Below are 16,872 nucleotides of genomic sequence, written 5' to 3' on the forward strand. Positions count from 1 at the left end.
GCTGGCGGAGCCCCCTTGCCGGGAGGGGGAGCGGCGTTTGGCGGCCTTGGGCTGAGGCGGGTGTCGGGGAGACAAGCCCGGGGCGACGGGGGGGCTTTGCACCCTGGGTGTCGGGGCCCAGCTCCCGCTTTGGCAGCTCCCCCTGCCCTCAGGTGCCTGGGCTCCATACGTAGCTGAGGGATCCGTGGCTTATTTTAAGCCTTTTAAGCCTAAAAACCCCGTGCCCTGCCATGTTGGGGATGGAAGAACCAACATTAGAGCCATGTCTGTGGAGCTCCATGTCCCCAAAGGGCACACACCCCGTGGGGACCTGGGCATGGGCTGTGGCCAGGGGCTGCTGGCAGTGCTCCCCCGGTGTCTCTGGGTGCTGCCGCCATGCTGGGCTCCCCTCTGCTGCCTGCCCCTCACACGGGGCCCTGCCTCTCCTCGCCTCCATCTTCGCCCCTCGGAGGGCTGCCTGCGTGGCGCGGGGCAGGCAGACACCCACACCAAACGCTGGGACCCCAAGACTCGGGTACCACACACGTAGCTGATTTATGAAACTGATGGATGTGGTTATTTTGAAGCGGTGACTTCTCATCTGCTAGCCCTGTTTGCGTGAGCTAATCCACCACAAGGTATTTTTATTTGTATTTTGTCGCCCTCCATAGTATTTAATTAAGGAATCATAGAATGGTTAGAGTTGGAAGGGACCTTAAAGATCATCCAGCTCCAACTCCCCTGCCCTGGGCAGGGACACCTCCCACCAGACCAGGTTGCTCCAAGCCCCATCCAGCCTGGCCTTGAACCCCTCCAGGGATGGGGCAGCCACAGTTTCTCTGGGCAACCTCTTCCAGTGCCTCACCACCCTCACAGGAAAGAATTTCTACCTAATATCTAATCTAAATCTACTCTTTTTCACTTTGAAGCTATTACCCCTCATCCTCATACTAAACAGTCTCAACTCCCTGAGGAGTGGCTGAGGGAGTTGGGACTGTTTATTATGTGGAAGAGGAGGCTGAGGGGAGACCTCATCACTCTCTACAACTAGTTGAAAGGACACTGTAGAGAGGTTGGGGCTGGTCTCTTCTCACAGATAATTAGTGACAGAACGAGAGGGAATGGCTTCAAGCTCCAAAAGGGTAGGTTTAGACTGAACATTAGGAAGGAATTTTTCACCGAAAGAGTGATAGGGCATTGGAACAGGCTGCCCAGGGAGGTGGTGGAGTCACCATCCCTGGCTGTGTTTAAGGGACGTTTAGATGCAGTGCTAAGGGACATGGTGTAGGGGAGGACTTTGTAGAGTAGGGTAGATGGTTGGACTCGATGATCCCAAGGGTCTCTTCCAACCTAGATGATTCTATGATTCTATGATTCTATTGCTACACTCCCTGATAAAGAGTCCCTCCCCATGTTTCCTGTAGGTTCCCTTTAGGTACTGGAAGGCCACTGTAAGGTCTCCCCGGAGCCTTCTCTTCTCCAGGCTGAACAACCCCAGCAATCTCAGCCTGTCTTCATAGGGGAGGTGCTCCATCCCTCTTTGTGGTCCTCCTCTGGACAGGTTCCAACGGGTCCATGCCCTTCCTGTGCTTTCTATAGCTTTCTGTCAAGTGAGCTGTTCTTGACGAGCACGGAACGTGTCCTTCAGCAGTAACCGAGGGGTGCCTGCCCCTGACATTGCCCACGCTTCCATTGTTCCCACGAACAGGCTGAGCGTAAACATGGCCACAAAAAGAGAGAGACGCACAATGTCGTGTGGTGGGACTTGGACACCTGCCTTCTTCAGGGGTCACTTGAAAATCCCTGCCAAAATCTTGTGTTTCCTTTAGATTTCTTTGCTTAAAGGTGTGGGAGTTTTCCGCTCCATAGAGCTTGCTGGAAAGTGAATCACTATTCTCATTAGGGTTAAAGTATTTAGTTTCCACTCCTAATGTTCCATTTGTTTTTTCTGTTAGCGTTAACTGCTGTGACACAAACCCACTCCCTGTGAGCTGTCCCAGTCCATCTGCTCGGTGGAAAACAGAACCGCTCTCCTTATCTCACCAGTGGGAAGGAAGACTGAAGGTACAGCAATGTTGGAAAACAAACATAGGACACTTGAGGGCAGGACGGCTCCAAAATGCAAACCAAAAGCAGAGTCATAAGCTGAGATCCAGAAATCTTGGATTTCTTGATGAAATATTCTGAGACTTGTGGCTCTTTAAAAGCACAGTAAAATAAACAGTGGATTAAATGGAGCAAAACCATGCAATTCTATTTGAGAGAGCTCCAAAGCAGAACAAATACAGTCTCTTTTGGCACCTCTAGGATAATGACCAGTTGTGGTTACTGATTCAATGATACTCCTCACTAAAGTAGACTGGACAACCCTGAAGTTTGGGTTAAATTTGAATTTGCATAATTATAGGCTGCTTGTTATGTTCCCTTCCATTTTCAATTACAAAAAGTATTGGGTATTGTTCTCCCTAAGGTGTTACTTAAACTATTATCTGATGTGAAATGGTTGCTGTATTTTACAGTACAGGTAGTCTCCTGTGGGAGGTTTTTAATGGGAGGACATTTAATGAAATTAGTTTGTTGGCAGCATGATAAATCAAACCCCTCAGTCCTAGCAGCAGGGTATATCAGAGCTAGCAGCTAAAGCCAGTGTTAGTGTTGCTAAGCGCTGTCTATTCTAGTTTGCAGTTGTTCATAACTGCCAATTTGGGCTGAAATTTCCCCTGTTGGGTATCTGCTTCCAGCTGTTTTATTTTAGCTTGTTTTCATTGTTTTGTTTTGTATTATGATTTGTTTGCTTTGTTTTTGGAAAGTTCCATTTACAGCCTCTAGCATCCCTCTGGTTTGGAAAAACAGCTTTCAAATTTGGCAAGTCAATTGCTTTAGTTTCAGGGATGTATTTTTCCATCTTCATGAAAATGTGACCTGAAGAGAAGAAGGGTTAAAAATACTGAGCTTCTTAAAACCCTACAGCCCAGTCCCCAGAAAGTTCCACCCGTGTTGACCACGTGTGACCATTTTTAGGCCCACCTGCACTCACGTCTGAGAGTATGCACTCTCTCTGGAGAAGGACTGAGTTTGTGCCTTGCTTTAGTGTTCTGTGTAAAACAAGAACCCTTTAAGGCACTTGGGCTGAAATGCAATGCAGCCCCTCTCTCTCTCCTTGAAAATTTTTGCTCAGGCTACCTGTTGTTAGAGAAGGTGTTGGCAGAATGTCCTGGTTTGAGGTAAAAGAGAACCAGTTTTCTCTTCAGTAACTGAATGAATTGGATGAATCAGGTAAAAGACCTGTCTACTGCTGTAAGCTGTGGGTGGTTTTTGTTGGTCTTCCCTGTATTAACACTAAAGGCTACTCATAGCTGTAAGATTTAATGGTAACTGTTATCCCAGAACATAATGTGATACCAGAAGGGGTCTGGAGAATGGAACAGTCCTGCTGAAATACCAGAGACAGAAGAAAAGGTCCTGAGTGGGGTGAAAAGGAGCAGCAAAGCACCCTGAGACAGCTGTAATTCTGGAACATTTTTGTGCAAAAGTCTCTTCATCAGGAGGGACTATGGAAAGGGAAGAGGAGTAGTATGTAGTGTTAAAAATGCAGATTCAGAGGCTTCAGGTTTAATAATCTCTACTTAAACAAAGAAGTCAGTTATGTTCTGCTGCAGAAAGGTGACTGTTAGAAAGAAATTCTGTAAGCTTTCAAATATGTATAAGTAGTGAGAAGGAAAGTGGTGTTAAAAATAATAGAAGGTTGTTTTGGAAGGCTGAGGAGAATGATCTGGAGCCTCATTGAGCTGAATTTATGGGTCATTACCCCTCAGTCCTGAAGTGTCAGTTCCTGGAAAATTTACTACGATCATCAATTAGTCATCAATGCATCAATTTAGTAGGATCATCCCTGGCAATTCAATCAAATGGTGAAAAGCAGAGATCCTGCTTTTTATAAAAACCATGAAGTAATCTGGCACAACATATACGTTAATAAACAGCCGCACAAACTAAGGCCTTTTCTGTGAGCTAAATGTATATGAACATGGACTAAAGCCTGCAAAAGAAAAAGAGATGAGTTCTTGCGCAGTGATTTCATGGGAGATGGTGCTCAAATTTAACAGCTCACTACTGCCAAAAGGACCTCTTCATTTCCAATTCTGCTTTCCAGTCCCTTTTTTTGTGCAGTAATTAATGGGTTTTGCACCTTCTTTCTCAGTCCTCAGTGTCTGAGTCAACTCACTAGCCCAGGAACAGCATAACTGGGTAGGAAAATAAGTAATTTTTTGCTGAGTTGGTTTAGCCAGTCATTTGTTTTGGTTAGTTCAGTCAGGAGGGTCTCACAAGGGAAGAGCTGGGACTGCGTGACCAGGTGGAAGGCTGGGGAGAGCCTCTGCAGGGGTCAGCAAGGAGGAGTGAGATAACCTGAAGCTGTGTATTTCCTGACTTTCTAGGGAACTTTGCCTGTGAGGAAGCATTATGGTATGGCACTGAGTGAAATTCTTGGTAAATTCTGTGAAATCCAGCTCAGAATTCTGGTTGTTCAGTTGTATCTTAGGAATATTCCCAGGTGCTGTGTCCAACAAACTGGTATTTCTGGAAGTTAGCAAACACTGAACTAAGGTACGTCCCCGCAGTAGGGGGATTGTCAGCCTTCAGCTAACAATATCCAATTTTACCATGAGCTGACAATGTCCACAATTTTACTGTGAGGTCTCCAGCGAAGTTAGGTTCTAGCTGCCTAACAGGAACAGTTACTACTACCTAGTAACAGGAAAAAAATGTGATTTTTTTCAGCAGAATGTGATTGTGATACGGGAGAGCATGTGTAAAACTGCTTCTGCCCACCAGGCATGATCAAAGGGCCGTAGCTAGCGTTAAGAGCAAGTGATTAAACTGCCTTGGGTTCTGATCAGTGTAGGGATTTGGTTTTCCTAGCTGAGTTCTCAAAAGCTGATAGACTCTACCTCCTGAAGAAATGGAGGGTTTTCTCTTCAGTATCTGAGGAGTCTTTGGGCTAAATAAATCCAGATTAGGATGACTAGCTGTGCTTTGCTTCCGATACATCCCAAATTTCCCATCTTTCTTAATAAGTATGTGAATTTTAAAGCAGTTCAGGAAGTCAGAGTGAAACCCCGAGGGATTTCAGAGACATTTGAAGTGGGTTGCTTTGTCATTGTGTTATGTTTTCAGCTGATTGAAAACAACTTAGGAAGATGAAAGTTTCTTGGAAGGGAAGAAGGGATTTTGTGTGTGTGTATGTGTGTGTGTATTTTTAGACCCTTTCCCTAATGCTTGTGGTCCTATGATAGACATCAGACTTCTGATGCTTCTCACCACGATGTGCTTGGTACAGAGGGGTCTGTTTTCTGCTGCACACACTGAGAGACAAGAGTTTTTCAGGCAACAGCTCACTGAAGGACAGAGACACAGGATCCCTTGCCCTCTCCAAATTCTACCAGGTACACCGAGGCATATCTAAGACCTCTGTATGCCTCATGGTAGCTTCCTGGGCTGAAAAACAGTTTGAAGCAGGGAAAGCTTTAGGATGAAAGTTCATAGATGCATTCCCTGTGCTTAGTCTTACCTAGACATCAGTTCACACCCACTGTGCTCGCTGTTTCTCTTCTACCCATGGCTGCTGACTGACACAGGAGCATGAGCTGGCTGGACCTTTGGCCAGGTCCAGCATGGACAAGCTGATGGATAGGAGTATCCAAATAAACATCCTTTGGATCATTCTCACACCCAAAAAGAAAGGAAAGTAAGATACAACCTCCCTCCCGGAAGGAAGAGGTCTGTGAGATCCTAGCTTTTGTGGGGTACAGAGAGGGTGGCTCAAACTCTGATTTTGCATTAACCAGTTGTTTCAATTGCTGGCTTCCCCGTTCCTGATCCCTTCCTGGAACCACCTGCAGCATTCAGTGAACTCTGTGCCGAGCCATGATGATAATAAATTATCAGAAAACTGCAAAAGTGCTTAGCTCACTGCTGACATTTCTGCTCAGAAACTGCAGTCTTGGAGAGCTGGTGGTTCCTGGGGTCCTTGCTCATGTATTGAAGGGAGGAGTGAAAAGCTGAGGGACAGTCCTGTTCAAACCCACACGCCATGCTCTCAGGAGGCAAAGAGAGGGTAGTGAGGCTATCCACAGCATGAGCTTCAATTTGGAGAGAGTGGATATGATCAGGATTTGCAAAATCAAGGCAGTGGGTAGAGTGAATGCAGATTGTTGTTCTCTGAATCTGTTCTCTGCAGTGCTAGAACTGGGGGGCGCTCATGGAAACCAGTAGGAGATTGGTTTAGAAAAGGTAAAGGGAAATACTTCTTTTTTGTAACAGATACAGTGGACTTGTGGAATTTGCTGCCAGCAGAGGTTTTGGAAGCAGATAGGTCAGCAGACTGGAAAGCAGGTTAAGCAATTAAGTGGACCACATGTTCATCAGGAGTTGCTCAAAGGGATGAGAAGGGATGTGCTCTGTGACATTCCTAATACAGTGGTTGTGGATGCTGGGGGAGAGCAGGGGCAATGCATAAGGTATCCTGGCTTGCGAGTTCTCTTTAAATTGCATCTCTTGTTATTGGAGAAAGGATGCTGGGGTGGATTGGGTTCGCGTGGTAGCATGGAGGCTACAGGGTTGGCTTCTGTGAGAAGCTGCTAGAAGCTTTCCCTGTGTCCAATAGAGCCAATGGCAGCCAGCTCCAAGAGAGACCTGCTGTTGGCCAAGGCCAAGGCAATCAGCAACAGTGGTCAGGCCTTTGTGATAACACACTTAAGAAGAGGGAAAGAAACCCCACTGTGCAATTGTAGCCGGAGAGAGGAGTGAGAATTTGTGAGAGAAACAACTGTGCAGATGCCAAGATCAGTGAAGAAGGAGAGGGAGAAGGTGCTCCACGCACCAGAGCGGAGATTCCTCTGCAGCCTGTGGTGAAGACCTTGCAGATTCCCCTGCAGCCCAAGGAGGTTAACGGTGGAGCAGATATCCACCTGCAGCTCCTGGAGGACCCCACACTGGAGCAGGTGGATGCTGAAGGCATCTGTGACGCTGTGGAGAATGCACCTTGGAGCTGGCCCCTGGCAGGACCTGTGGAGAGAGGATCCCATGCTGAAGCAGGTTTGCTGGCAGGATTTGTGACCCTCTGCGGTACCCACCCTGGAGCAGTCTGTTCTGGAAGGACTGCACCCCATGGAAGGGACCCACACTGGAACAGTTAATGAAGAACTGCAGCCTCTGGGAAGGACTCACGTTGGAGAAGTTCATGGAACTCTCAGGAGGAAAAAAAGAGGGTAGTGAGGCTATCCACAGCATGAGCTTCAATTTGGAGAGAGTGGATATGATCAGGATTTGCAAAATCAAGGCAGTGGGTAGAGTGAATGCAGATTGTTGTTCTCTGAATCTGTTCTCTGCAGTGCTAGAACTGGGGGGCGCTCATGGAAACCAGTAGGAGATTGGTTTAGAAAAGGTAAAGGGAAATACTTCTTTTTTGTAACAGATACAGTGGACTTGTGGAATTTGCTGCCAGCAGAGGTTTTGGAAGCAGATAGGTCAGCAGACTGGAAAGCAGGTTAAGCAATTAAATGGACCACATGTTCATCAGGAGTTGCTCAAAGGGATGAGAAGGGATGTGCTCTGTGACATTCCTAATACAGTGGTTGTGGATGCTGGGGGAGAGCAGGGGCAATGCATAAGGTATCCTGGCTTGCGAGTTCTCTTTAAATTGCATCTCTTGTTATTGGAGAAAGGATGCTGGGGTGGATTGGGTTCGCGTGGTAGCATGGAGGCTACAGGGTTGGCTTCTGTGAGAAGCTGCTAGAAGCTTTCCCTGTGTCCAATAGAGCCAATGGCAGCCAGCTCCAAGAGAGACCTGCTGTTGGCCAAGGCCAAGGCAATCAGCAACAGTGGTCAGGCCTTTGTGATTGCATACTTAAGAAGAGGGAAAAAGAAAAACCCTGTGCAATTGTGGCCGAAGAGAGGAGTGAGAATTTGTGAGAGAAACAACACTTAAGAAGAGGGAAAGAAACCCCACTGTGCAATTGTAGCCGGAGAGAGGAGTGAGAATTTGTGAGAGAAACAACTGTGCAGATGCCAAGATCAGTGAAGAAGGAGAGGGAGAAGGTGCTCCACGCACCAGAGCGGAGATTCCTCTGCAGCCTGTGGTGAAGACCTTGCAGATTCCCCTGCAGCCCAAGGAGGTTAACGGTGGAGCAGATATCCACCTGCAGCTCCTGGAGGACCCCACACTGGAGCAGGTGGATGCTGAAGGCATCTGTGACGCTGTGGAGAATGCACCTTGGAGCTGGCCCCTGGCAGGACCTGTGGAGAGAGGATCCCATGCTGAAGCAGGTTTGCTGGCAGGATTTGTGACCCTCTGCGGTACCCACCCTGGAGCAGTCTGTTCTGGAAGGACTGCACCCCATGGAAGGGACCCACACTGGAACAGTTAATGAAGAACTGCAGCCTCTGGGAAGGACTCACGTTGGAGAAGTTCATGGAGAACTCTCTCTCATGGGAGGGACCTCACACTGGAGCAGAGGAAGAGAGCGAGGAGTTTTCCTCCTGAGGAGGAAGGAGCAACAGAGACAAGATGTGATGAACTGACCAACACCCATTCCTCGTCCCCCTGTGCCACGCAGGGGGAGGCAGGGAAATTGGGAATGAAGTTGAGGCCATGAAGAAAGGATGAGTTGGGGGAAGGTGTTTTAAGATTTTGGTTTATATCTCATTATCCTACTCTGATTTGATTGGTCATAAATTAAAGTAATTTTCCCCAAGTTGAATCTGTTTTGCTTGTGATGGTAATTGCTGAATGATCTCTCCCTGTCCTTATCTCGACCCACGAGCCTTTCATTATATTTTCTCTCCCCTGTCCATCTGAAGAGGGGACCGACAGAGTGGCTTTGGTGGGCACCTGGCATCCAGGCAGGGTCAACCCACCGCATGGGGATAACTAGGTGTTGTTCTGACCCACCAAGGCGTCCCTCATGTTCTTTTCAGGGCCCTGGTTTTGTGTCCACAACTATGTGAGGACGAATGTGATGTTGGTTGGAGTTTGTATTTTATGTTTTGAAGGTGGTCTCTCAGGGTTCTCTTACACCCGTGAAACAATCCACGTAGTACTCGCACTTAGAAAGGGTCCCTTAGGCTAAACTGTAGCTGTCCTGATGTTCCACTTTCCCTCTGGGATCCTTCTGCTCCGTCTGCACAAAGCTTGATGAATAGTTGTGTCCCAGGAAAGATTTCGTAAGCTATCAGAGAATTTTCCCCCAGGGTAGCAGTGCATTTTGGATATATGATTTGAGAGTCTTCTGCTGGAAAACGTATGGTGCAGCTGAACGGGAGAGAGTGCCAGATTAGACAGATTACTAGGCATGAATCCCAATTCTTATTTCTGAGTATTCCTTCTGCCTTTGGATAATCACATTTACATCAGGAGTATTGCTTACACAAGTACTACTGAGAACAAGTCGTGAACAGACTGGGGCGCTCAAAGCAATGTTCTAGTTCCAGCACTTTCCCAGTGAGATTCTGACCTTGTTTCCTCTTCAGAGCTCGTTAGAGTTGGGATGTTCAGTAAGGAGGACCACCCACTACTCAGGAATGATTACCAACCCATCTTCTAGACCTATCAGAAGTAATGTTTTTAGCAGTTCAGATGTTGTTTTCCTTCCTCTTCCAAGGTTCATCCCACACTTGGATACACGAGGGTATATTAGATGGTACTATATTTCATGCTTGGTTGATTATGGAGCCAGATCTTTGGTCTCTGCTGAGGGTTTTTTTGCTGCTCCTCCAGTGCAGACAAGCCAGAAACCTTCCACGACCGTGTAGTAAAGGAGCCCCTGGTGGGCGTTAAGACTGGTATCTCATGGTGGTTGTCATCAGGCAGCGTGGGTTAGGATATGTCTTCTGCCAAGTCAGCCAGGAAGAGCACAGCTCAGTGAGACCTCAGGGATCTCGCCTAATAACGGCAGTGACCTCATTTGAAAAAAAGAGAAAAGAAGCTATTTTCATTTTTTTGTGGCTGATAATACCCGAAGGAGTACCACTGTGGCTGCAAAGGCAGGATTATAAACACCAAATGATAGAAAGCGTTTATGCATCTATTTTTCTGTGCAATTAATCAAGCTTGGAAAAAATGAAGTAATTTTTATTTGGACACCTAAAAGGAGAAGCCAAGTTAAAGCACTTACATAGACCAGCCCCCAAAAAATGAAAATGTGAGAAAAAGAATGCCAGCAGCACTGCAACTTAAACTCCGGATTTCGAGCCAAACGTCTATAAAGGAAGAAGTATTCCGTGGAAAAATATCATGTTCTTGCCATCTTTCTGACCGCAGAGTTGCCCTCGTTATGGTAAAGCGATAATTACAGCGTTGCGAATACAACGCCGCAGACAATGGCCTGTCAGTGTTTTTCCACTAGAAACCCTCATGTGAGGTTTGCAATTTTGTGCAACGCAATTATCTTTGGCTGGGATAGCCAGCTCCAATCTCAGCCCAGAAATAGATTCTTTTTTGTTTGTTTGTTTTTGTTGGTGTTTTTTTTTCGTTTCCTTTACCAAGTTGCTCCAAAGTTCACGGATCGGTAGGCGTTAGAGCCCCCCCGAGGGATTGCCTGGGTGTGCTGGGCTGAGATGCCATCGCCAACTCCAGGCTTTGGACCCAACCACCTTCGTTGGGATGGGGGCAGTCTGGGAAAAGGCAGGAGAGCGGGGAGATGGGGAATGAGCCCTGAGTAGCACAGCCAGGCACGCACAGCCCAACGTGCTTTTGGGAATACTACGCTATGTTATTGCAGCGATGGAAGGAGGGAGAATTGGCCAGGCCCGTTAAATGGGGAAAATTGAAAAGATTTGTCTGTCTTACGGAAAAAAGAAATTCTGAGTTGAAGTTACCAAAAAACCTAAACAAACCCTAAACCCTGTAGGATTAGTGAAACTCGGCAACATGTCAAAGAACACTTGTACAATTATGATTTTGAGTCTTTAGTGGGGCTTAGCTGAGACCCTTCTGTTGGATGGAGCACCTCTGCTGTGAGGACAGGCTGAGAGAGCTGGGGTTGTTCAGCCTGGAGAAGAGAAGGCTCTGGGGAGACCTTCTAGCAGCCTTCCAATATCTGAAGGGGCTACAGGAGAGCTGGGGAGGGACTCTTTGTCAGGGAGTGTAGCAATAGGACCAAGGGTAATGGTTTTAAATTGGAAGAGGGGAGATTTAGATTAGATACTAGAAAGAAATTCTTTGCTGTGAGGGTGGTGAGGCACTGGAACAAGTTGCCCAGAGAAGCTGTGGCTGCCCCATCCCTGGAGGGGTTCAAGGCCAGGCTGGATGGGGCTTGGAGCAACCTGGTGTGGTGGGAGGTGTCCCTGCCCAGGGCAGGGGGTTGGAACTCAATGATCTTTAAATTCCTTTCCAACTCTAACCATTCTATGGTTCTATGATTGTGGTAATTGAGATCCAAATCCAACCCAGTTTGTTCTTTTCACAGACAACTCAAAGGGAAAATATCATGCAAACAGGGAGTGCTGGTCCCCAAATTGAAGCATAGCACCATGTTTAATTGCAACTTCTAACCATGTGACATCTGCATCTGAACTTCTGGGAAATAGGTATGAGGTAACCATATGTGTAATGTCTTACTTCAGAATAATAATTTTGAGACAAATATTCCGTGCATTTAAGGGACCTAGCTCACCTGTATTTACATGTGATTCACTAAACATGAATTTATTCTTTACATGAATTTATTCAGTGTCAATGCTCTGGAAGAAAACATAAAATCCTTGTGCTACAGAGATCTGGTTGCTTCAGCAACTTGTTAGAAGTTGCAGGGGAAAAACTGCTGAGTTCATATAGTTTAAAATAAATATGGAACAAAGCAGTTTATTGCTTTATCAACAGTATGTAATTAACCAGCAATCACTGAACTATGTGTACAAGATCAGTAATGCCATAGGTGAACCATACTGGAAATGTCTAAACAGCTTTCTCTGACTAATCCCAAAGCCTTCTGAGCGTGCACAAACACACACACAGCAACTCATGGACACACACACGGACAGAGTTGTGTGTACCCTCTCACTCCCGGGCAGTATGGGTCACAGAAACCCCCCCCTTCTCCAAGATTGCAGGTCTCCCTGCTTAACACATGCCTCCTGCAGGAGATGTGGGTCTTCCAATGTAATGCAGACCCTGGCAGCTCCCTACAAGTCGCTGGCTGAACTACATGACCTTGAGAAAGCTGTTTCTCTTCCCAGGTCTTTCCCTTCTGTTAGTGTTTTTATACTTCTTTTCAGTCTGACTCCTGCTTTGTGTCAAGTCTCTTTGGGATTGCCCAGTAACTATTTAACCTGGCTGATGGTCATCTCCTGTAACTTGACTAGTTCGGGCAAATGCTTACCAGGTAGTTGGGTGTATTTGATCTACACTCTTGGGACACGTCTTTGTCTTCACAGGTGACATTATCTATGCCATCCCCGCCGGGTCCATGGTGAGGAAGAGCCATCCTTGGGAGGCATGTGGGCCACAGGGGCAGGCAGAGGAAGGGGCACGGGCAAAAAGCCTTCTGGAGCCATGTGGCTGGTGCTGCTCAAACCAGAGCTGTGATGTTCTGGATGCATCCCACGCGGTTGAAGGTAATGATAAGTGGGCAAGCAAACCTATTTCCAGACTCTCTTCAGGCTCCAAAATCCAAAAATAAAATTAACAGTTGCTTTACTAAATGTCTTTTGAACACCTATTATGATTCTCAATGAGAGGATCATAAATGAGACGGAAGCAGCAAATTGGATCATTGGAAAAACTGTGCAGAGGGGCCATCTGGGCCTGGTGCTTTATGGATGGTGAAGAATTTACATTTCACACTCCCACAGTTTACATTTTCTGAGGTGATAAAGACATTTGGATCATTTTATTTTTTTAGATGTTTTACATAAAATGAAGAGCCATGATTGAAACTGGAACCGGAGTCAGGAAATAACCAGACTGTGTACAATGTGGTAAAGTGCTAACAAATGCCACGTGTTACATGATTAATTTAGTATAAATGCCAGTTACGGTTTCGGTTTGTCAGCAGTTGGCTCGGGTTTTGTGTTTACTGGCCAATAGTTTAACTGATGATTTGATCTATAACAGAATCCTCAACTTTGGGGAATGGAAGAGGGTTGCACTGATAATTTAATGCACTAAGTGTAGGCAGGGCTGTCAGCTTCTAGAAAGGATACGGATGAGTTCTGGGGTCTTAACGTAACTGTTGAATAGCCTTTTCTTTCAATACAGGGTGATTTATGGTGGTAAATCAGGGCAGGGGGATAGAGCTATGTGATGCTATTGTTTCAGTATGTCTCAGGCAGCAGTTTTGAATTGCAGATGGGCATGTGAGGGAAGCTCTGGGTCTGACTGTAAATACAGCTGCGAAGCGTGGCACCGCTCTTGCCTCTGCGTCAACCTCTAATCTCTGCTCTTGGCATATCAACACCAGGCCATAGGGAAGGGCCATCTGTCAGAGGTAGTTGAAAATGGAGGCACTGACCATCTGTAGGCATTTAAGATCCCCTGACATTTTTTTACAAGCTGAAGGATAATCCAGTGTTATAATTTATAGTGTGTCTACCTATTATCCTCTACATTTTTCAAGGGAACACAGTGTTCTTGGTCTTTTGTCTTTCACTTCTGTGGCCTGTCTCTCTATGTCACCAAGTTATTTCCCCCCCACCTCTGCAGTTCACTGTCGACTGAAATGACCCCTGTAAATCTTTGTAAGTTTGAGATTTTTTCAGGAGGTGTGTTGTGTAAATTACAGGTTGCTGTTATTGCTGGAACTAAAATGCAAGCAGAAGCTTTACCTAAAGCCTTAGGATTTTGAGGGGGCTAAAATGGAATTCAGATCTAGTTTCTACTTTGCAGAAGTCAGTGAATGCTATATTCTCTTGCTTTCTGTTACCCGTATGGTGTAAATCACTTGGCAAATGCAAATGCCAGCTCTGTTCTAGAGAAAAATGTATAGATGTATACAGGTACTGTGCCTGCCCACTTTCTGTACCTGCACAGCTAGAGCGGGCTACCAGTAAATAATAGTAAGAAATTAAGAAGGATTTTAATGGTAACTTCACATGTTGAACAGTTGAATTTTACACACATATTTCCATTTAAACATTTATTAGGTGTGTCAGTGTGGAGGAGACCAGCTCTGCCACATCCATGAACATGCACAGAGTAAGTTTGGTTTCTTTCAGGAAAAGAAAAGACAAGGTTGCTTGAATGTTTTTATTAATTAACTTTGTAATCCAGACATTTAAATACTGCACATGTGCTGAGCTCATGTGGAGAGAAAGGAAAGATACAGAGAATTTTTAATAAAAAGGCAGTCCCAGCAGGATTTGAAGTACACTGCTTTGAAATACAAAGCCAGAGCTTGATTATCCAAGCTAAGCAAATTTTCTGAACATATCCAAGGTGGTGTTATGGTAAGTGAGGGAAGTCTGTGAAGTTGCTTGGAGTTGTTTGAAATCTACATTTCAGTGGATGCTTGGCAGAGATCAGAACCAAGTCCATTTTTCTGATGGATCTGCAGGATCTGCCTGCACACAGGCTACAGAGAGATGAGGCTAATGGCTCTTTTGCTACCCAGGCTTGTGCTCTTTTTAGGCAAAAAGTGCCTCAGTGTTAGGGAGTGGGAGATGAGGATGGGATGCAGTCCTGAGCACAGAGCAGCCGAGTATGAAGACTATGATTTGTGTCCCAGGGAGGAAAGGCAGGGAATGTGCAAGGGTATTCCTCCCTTTCCATGGAACATCCTCCTCTGCCATTTTCTCTTAGTACAGAAGTACAGGAGGAGGGTGGAGGATATGGCAGAGGAGTTTGCACTTCTCTGTTTTAGGGTTGATTCAGAGGCTTTATAGAAGAAGGGGGTAAAATTGGTTCAAAGCCTTCAACCCCAGACTATACAAAATGCTTGTATTTCCAGCATGGACATGGTGTTGCTGGGCAGAGTCGCGCTTCTAATGCTACAGCTCTGTTATCTCTAAGTCACCATTGTCTTTTGGGACTGTAAGTGTCTGACCTCAGCCCAGTCTCTTAAAAGCTCAGGTGATCTGAATTCCCTTTTTATTGCTTTGCATAGAGCGACATTTTAGCTGCTTCTGATGACAGTGGTTTTGTGAGGGGGAAAAGTAAGGAAGCAAATTCTCACTCTTTACAATTGCAGCCTCTTTTAGAAAAGATTCAGGGCACTCACATTTAAATGTAACTTAAGGTTCTTCTTCCTTCCTATTTTTGAAGGTTACTCTTCATGTGTTTTATGGAAGACGGATGTTACTAGCACAGAACAGTGTGGTTGTTATCTATTATACCATGATATATTTACTGAGAAAATTTTAATAAATAAACCACAGGCTTGAACCTCTGAACCCTTCTAAACCAGCTGATTCCCATGGGGGGTTCAGGAGTTTTTATGGACGGATACTGTGTTCTCATGAGAATTTTATTAGAGCTCATAGACTTGAGACTGACTAGCAAGAGAATTTATGAGGTTACATGGGAACTATCACATCTTTCATTCCAACACCCTATGAGTTTATAGAATGAACCCTTCTTCAAACTGTGTTATTAAATAGAAGAGTTTAATGCAACTTTAATGAAGTATCTAACGCTATCAGTGATTTCTCATCAGTCAGCGCAGCTGGTTAATTTTACCAGATTTTCCGTTTTCAGTTATCCTGGGATAGAGAGGTGGGAAAAGCATTTTTGCTAAAAATTAAAAAAAAGGCAAGGGAGGTCATAAGTTACTCAAAACACCAAAGAACGCTTGTCAAGAAGGATAATACGAAGGACTGATAGTGTCCGCTCTGTATTTGTTTTTAGCCTCTATTCTGTTTACTCTCTTGAATACTCTCTAAAATTCCTCTTGCTGTTTTTTTTTTAGACTTAGAACAATGTCGAAGTTCTGTAACTGCTCATTATCCCACTTGAAATTTAACTTAAAATGTTATTTTGCATCATGTAGTTCAGCTGGAAAGCTGCCCAAGCCAAGAATTGAGGTCTGTGGTAGTGAACTACAGAGGAAGTGGTCTAAGCAAGACTCCCTTCTGGGGATATTCCAACATTTCATTACATTGTATGTACTAATGAGTAGAGCAAAGGACTGAGAGCCAGGAAGGGCAGAGTTTTAATCAAATGACTCATGATGTGGCCTTCAGCAAAATACGTGACCTTGTAATTCAGCCATCTTAGTTATAACAGTGGGTGATAATAGGGGCTCGGTGTAGTGTTCAGGCAGAGATACAGATGTGCCTATTTCAGCTGTGTTCGTGGTCTGCAGTTTTTTACCTCAACTTTGGAATAGACACCATAGGAAGACAGAAGATCTCCTTTTAGCTACTCCAGAGAAGCTCAAACCAATGTTGACATGTATTCTTCCTTGAACAAGAGCTTTTAAAACTGTCAGATGGAGGTCAGTCCTTTGCTTGGTCTGATTCACCTGTGAGTGATCAAGTTTGTGTCAGGGACACCAGACACAAGGAGGATTAAAACGTGTTTTGAATGGTGGATTCAAATTAGATGTACTCCTGGTGCAGTTTGCCCAACCAGGTAGAGGTGGGAGTCTGTAAAGACTGCACAGTTTGGACACCGGAGCCCAAAGAATGTTCTTTAACTGGTACACAAAGTGCATTGGATTTCCAAGTGGCACTGGAAACACTGGCTTGGCCATCATCCCAACAAACTGTGATTGTTTAAGATGTCACAGGCCTTGTTTTAAATCAAGGTAGATCTTAGGTACTTAGCTAGCTCTGATCTGGTTAAGAGCATCTTGCTTCTGCTGCCGCTTCCTGCAGCTCCAGCTATGTGTGTTAGTCCTTACAGCTGTCTCAGATCATGGCCCCAGCACCTGGGGACCTTTGGACTCTCAGCAGTATGTG

The sequence above is a fragment of the Calidris pugnax genome, unplaced genomic scaffold, assembly GCF_001431845.1.
Source record: "Calidris pugnax isolate Ruff unplaced genomic scaffold, ASM143184v1 scaffold141, whole genome shotgun sequence".
Lineage (NCBI taxonomy): Eukaryota > Metazoa > Chordata > Aves > Charadriiformes > Scolopacidae > Calidris > Calidris pugnax.